Raw genomic sequence first — 6,240 nt, 5'->3', positions numbered from 1 at the left:
GTGCAAGTCAAGACATCACTGGGTGATGTCATTGGTCCTCTTTGAGAGTAAAAAATGAAGAACAACAATACTAGCAAGAGGAAAAGCACCCAGAATTTTCAGGACATCCAGCAACTTCCTTCCTAAGGTCATACTCTCCATAAGGATGCCAGAAAAGTCTCCAGCTTTAATTCACCTATAACTATTTTGAGGTTCCTTCCCACATGCAACAAGTCTAGCTCTACTCTCAATCTTCCTATCCCCAACCTAATAACCCAGGAAGAGTTTTGATGACTTGTGACATTGCTATGGCATGTATCTCATTCTGTGTGTTGATCCAATGATTTCCAATACAGGAATTATCATCAAATTTATCCCAAATGATGGTTTTGTGCTCTATTTTTCCTTCTTCCTTTTAGAATTATTTATGAACAATATGAATAAAGAAGGATCCTAATGAATTTGTGATTCCTTGAAGACTGAAATTAGCTTCCAGGCCTACCACCAGAGAATTTGTTCCTAGGGAGACTGTTAATTAAAATAGAGAATCAAAGCTATAGTTTGAGGTAAGGATCATAGAGGAGGAAAGTTGTTGCTGATATAAAATAAAGGAAATAATGTGGGACAAATGGATAAAAAATAATTATGAATGACTTAATTTCTTTTCCTTACCTTTTGTTCTAGACAAAATTCATTTTCATTGTAAGCCAAAAGGGAGCTTGGGAATTTTCTCAGCAAGTTTGGGAGAAGACTATTATTGTAGTGTCAGATATAGAGACAAAAAGGAAAAAAAGACAATCTTGATTTAGGGACACTGTTCTTGGCTTATGGTGTCTCATTATGACTAAAGAGATCTTATTCTGCTCTTATTTGAGAGACTCCACCCCAATAGACTGGAGATGGGATAATTAGCAAGAGACACTGAAGATAAAGCTCAGAAGCTTATAGATAGCAAGGAGCAAAGCTCAGTAACAATACCAATCAATCAATAAACATGAACTCCAAACTGAAATTGAACTCTGCATAATTATAATAATCAAATGTAAGGGATAGCTCTCTGGGAGGGAAATAAAAATGATATAAAAATAAAAGATATCAATTAAAAAAAAAAAAGCCTAGAATGAGCTTTCCTCTTGGAAAGGAACATTCCTGGTTTGGTCAGCAGCAGCTAAAGTCCCCTTCCCTCCCCCCCATTCCTCCCTTATTATATCTCTTAAGCAGCAAAGAATTTCTCTGGGGCAATAGGGTAGAAGTATTCAAATCACCCTAGGGGGTCAGGAGAAAGATTCTTGGCATCCTTCAGTAAAGTATTCAACCAGGGAATGCCATTCATTTTGAAAGGGGGGAAGAGGAAAGATCTCAGTAGGCTAATAAACTACAGGGCTAAAGTCATTGCAAGCTTCCTTCTTTCCCAAGAAGCCTTATTGAGTCACAAATTCATATCTTTGATATAATCAATAAACAAAGCATATATGTTGAAAACAGAAATCTTTTTTTATATGTGAACTCAGTGTCTGAAAAGTAAAAGAAAAGCAAAGTGACTTGTATTAGCCACAAGGCCATTAATGCCATTATCTTCACTTTCACATAAAAACTTTCTTTCTTTTAAATTTAAATTTAAATTAAATTATTCTCTCTTTTCTCTCCAAGACAGCAAACAATTCAATATGTTATATATGTACAATCATGTTAAACATATTTCCATATTAGTCATGTTGTGAAAGAAGAATCAGAACAAAAGGTACAAACCATGAAAAGAAAAAAACCCAACAAATCAAATTTTAAAAAGTGAAAATAGTTTGCTTCTATCTGCATTTGGTCACTGAAGTTCTTTCTCTGGATTTGGATTGCATTTTTTATTGTGAATCTTTCAGAATTATATTGGATCACTGTATTGCTGAGAAGAGCTAACGAAGTCTATCATAGTTAATTATCACATAATGTTGCTATTGCTTTGTACAATGTTCTCCTGGTTCTGCACACTTTGCTCTGCATCAGGTTTTCCCAAAATTCACCTGCTCCTCATTTCTTATAGCACAATAGTGTTCCATTACATTTATATACCACATCTTGTTAACCATTCCCCAATCTATGGATATCTCTACAATTCCCAAGTGGTATTTTTCTATTTATATTTTTGCAATCATTTTGTGTATATATATATATATATATATATATACACATATATATGTATATATGTGTATATATATATGTATATATATACATATATATATGTATATATGTGTATATATATATGTATATATATACATATATATGTATATATATATATACATATTATGGTAAGGATTTCAGACCAGGAGGATAGAAATTGGGAAAGGAGAACAAAAGTCTATTTTTCTATAAGCCCAGCATTCCAATCTCCTGACATTATATCTTGGTACCAAGAAGGAACAAATTATTACTTAAAAGTGTTATAAGATTATAAATTTAGAGTTGGAAGGGAACCTAGATATCAGACAATTTAGTAAAAAGCAGAACTGGAATTAGAACCCATGTCTTCTGATTCCGAGGTCAGCCCTTTTACTACTGTACTATAAATCTTTCTACTTTTTGTTGTTTATTTATTTTTTGTTGTTATTACAGGGGAGCCTTTCCTACTCTTCAAAGGAAAACATTTACTGAAACTTTACCAAATATATGTGTCATACTGTCCAAACATTTTCGATCAGGATAACTTTAAGCTGCCAACCCACCCACTTTCCTGATTCTGTAAGCAGGCATATATATATACATATATATATATATATATGTATATATATATATGTATATATATATATATATACATATATATATGTATATATGTATATATGTATATATATACACAGTAGCTTTGGAGATTTCAAGTAAATTATTCTATTTTTATGGTTACTCTTTACTTACACAGTTTGTTGAGCAATTGTTGAGCACAGACAAATTACAAATTATAGTAGACTTTACAGAACTTTCTGACACTGATGCATTAGATACACTAAATGATTTGTCTAACTCTAAGTTAAGAAAACAGAGATTGGGATAATCAGGACTGTGCCAAGGGATGGCAGCCAAGGAAAGATCTGGCCACCAGAGGAGTGGCCCTGGTCCAGCAGAGTGGGAAAGAATAGTTAGTGGATATGTTATTGTGTCTCCTTACCCTCTACACAACCACCCATGCAGGGAACATCAGGAACTGGGGTGAGAAGGTCCCTCTGGAGGCAGAAAGTAGTAAATCAGAAAAGGGATTTTGTTTGCTCTGTTCTGTTTTCTTTTGTAAAGGAAAAGTAGAAAGAATACAAACTGTTCCAAAACTAAGTAAGCAAAACCAGGAGAATAATATATTTAAGGACTCTTAACAACAATTCTAAATAGAAAGAACTACTTTTGCTGGTGGAAAGAAGGTTGGAGCACCAAGTGGGGTAGGAGGAATCTTGATAAATTTATCTAAAATTATCTCATGTCATTACTGATTAGGTTATGATTTTTTTGTAACTTGTTTGTCCTCTTAGAGTCTCATTTCACATACCTGTGGAAATTTTTCTAAATATTCTCTGATGTCTCTTCCTTGGTCTAAGATGTGATGTTATTATTTTAAATATAATAATTAAATCTATGCATTGTTTTGGTCCCTAATTTTCTTGTTCAGTAATGACTTTGCTCTTCAGGGAGGAGCCATCTCTTTAGAGGAATGAAAAAAGTCCTGTTGGGATTTAGTTGTGTTCGTTGCATTTTCTAACAAATGAAAAATAATCAACCATATATTCAAAGTTATGTTAGCTTGCACGGGAGCCTATCTCTTTGGTGGAGGCCTAGATATAAGTAAATTCTGATACTCCAAGGGAACAATCCAGATTGGGACAAAAAGATTCCAACAAAGTTTCACATGCAAAATCCCCAACATTGAACTGGATAAAACCAAAATTGTGGTTCTAAGTCATAAGTTATATTTTGGTCATTTGTCTGGAATATTTTTTAAAAAATTGCTCCGAGGTGAAGGCTGCCAGCTTTAGAAGGAATGAATCAGGATAAATATCTCAAGACACTATCCCTAAAATCAACATTGTTGAGAACCTATCAGAAATGTTTTTGAATTTTTGTTTTAGATCTCAACTTTCTATATTTGTAGGGACTTAATTTAAATATATCCCTTCAAGCACTAAGGCAGAAACAAACTTAAAGGAGCAGAACAGGATTATATTTTTGGAAAAAGTATAAGAATTATTACTGCTCACCTATGGGAGGTATTGATCCCCACCAAAGACTGTTGATTTGAAGTAGGGACAAATATATAACTTGATAAGGGTATCCTTGGAAGAATTTTATTAATAAAAGCTGACATTTATATAGAATCTTAAAGTTTACTTTATATATATATTTTGTTCTAACCTAACAAGGGAGAGCCTACAAAGTCTAGACCTATGATTTCAATTATTTAGGGAACTCCTAGGAAGAACATTCCCTTTATCAATGAGGGTAAAAAACTGGACAGAATTGAATCTTTTTTCTAGATCCAAAACTGATTCTCTACCCATATTCCAGTATTGGAATGTCTCTCTAAAGAAGTATCCCAGCAATTCTTCACAATGTACAGATTAGGAAACTGAGGCTCAGAGAGATCAAATGACTGGCCATGGTCATGCAACAAGATTCAGAGACAAGATTTGAACTCAAATCTTCTTTACTTCAAGTGTGACAATCTATCCACCTAGGCAGCTAGGTAGCACAGTGCTAAACCTGGAATCAGGAAGACCTGAGTCTAAATATTGGCTCAGACATTTATAAGCTGTGGCAGACACTTAACTTCTTCTGACCTCAGTTTCCCTAGGTGTAAAATAGGGATAATAATAATCTCTAGGTTTTGTAGGGTTGTTAGGATAAAACAAAATGTACTTTAATATTACTTTCATCCACTATACTATGCTAGACATTGCCTTGGACATTGTGAAGGAATGTAAAGTACTAGACAAGGTGTTTAGGAAAGAGGAAACTGCTCAGAATTCTGAAAAATGTTGAGATCAGAGAATGATGTTGACACATGAATGCTTTCAATAAAGAAATGGTAAACATAGGCATGGAATGAGGCATATGTGTTTAGATATAACTAATGTGCTGTTTTGTGTGACTTGATTTATTCATTTTACAAGGAAAAGTTCTATAAGGATATGTATACATGACAGGTTATTGAGAGTGATGATAATGACAGAAATAATAAAAATGAGGATCAACAAAAGGAAGAAAAGAAGAAGGAAGGAAGGAAGGAAAGAAGGAGGGAAAGAGGGAGGGAGGGAAAGAGGGAGGAAGGGGTAGAGACAGACAAAAACAGGCAGATGACAGAAACACACAGAGAGGGAGAGAGGGAAAGAGAGAAAGAGAGAGGAAGGAAGGGGGAAAGAGAGAGGAAGAAAGAAAGGAGGGAAGGAGGGAAGGAAGGAGAGAGGGAAAGAAGGGAGGGAGGAAAGAAGGAAGAAGAGGAGGAAGGAAGGAAGAAGAGGAGGAAGGAAGGAAGAAAGGAAGTAAGTTATTTTGCCTCCAGTTACCCTGGTGTAATTTACAGGCAAAATACTTTTTAATGGGAAGATGGAGTGGATACACTCAGATCTTGCTTTGGATTCTCATTTCTAATAATCATTGATTAGGGATGATGTCTCCTTAACAAGGTGTGAAATTCCCTTAATAAGGTTAACATTTCAATAAGGTGTGAGATCTTCATTCTGGGTTATTCCAGTGACCCCTCACTGGGTTTATTTGATTGCTTCTAGGTCATTCCATACATCCTCCCTTACACTCTTTCACTTGCTCCTTAGAAGGGAGAAGTAGAGACACAGAGAGAATAAGGTCAAATAGAGAGAAGATGGTTAGATATACAGAGAATCAATTCCTTAAATGGAAACTTACTCAGCCAGAAGACTGCTCCAGGGAACTATGTTTTTGGGATGGCAGCTGATAGATGGAGCACTAGTAAGTAGGTTTCTTATAAGCTAATAAGGAATTCCTGAGCCAGGCTGGGAGATTTGGAGACATAAGCTAGCTGCAATGGACTGGCAGTGTTGGAGACATAGACAAGTTCCTGAGGAACCAGGAAGGAACAGGAGCCAGGGATAAGGAACAGCAAGGGAGGGGACAACAATATGGAGGAACACACTTGGAACTTGACCTCCACCAACACAGTAAATTAATGGGACTGTGAAGGTTCAAGGAAGGGGATTCAACTACTACAGATCCTGAAGAGCTTCCTTTTGTGGAAAGGGCCTTCATCCCATGGCATCT

This window comes from Sminthopsis crassicaudata, chromosome 1 (assembly GCF_048593235.1).
Source record: "Sminthopsis crassicaudata isolate SCR6 chromosome 1, ASM4859323v1, whole genome shotgun sequence".
NCBI lineage: Eukaryota > Metazoa > Chordata > Mammalia > Dasyuromorphia > Dasyuridae > Sminthopsis > Sminthopsis crassicaudata.
Note: the sequence above shows the minus strand (reverse complement) of the source record.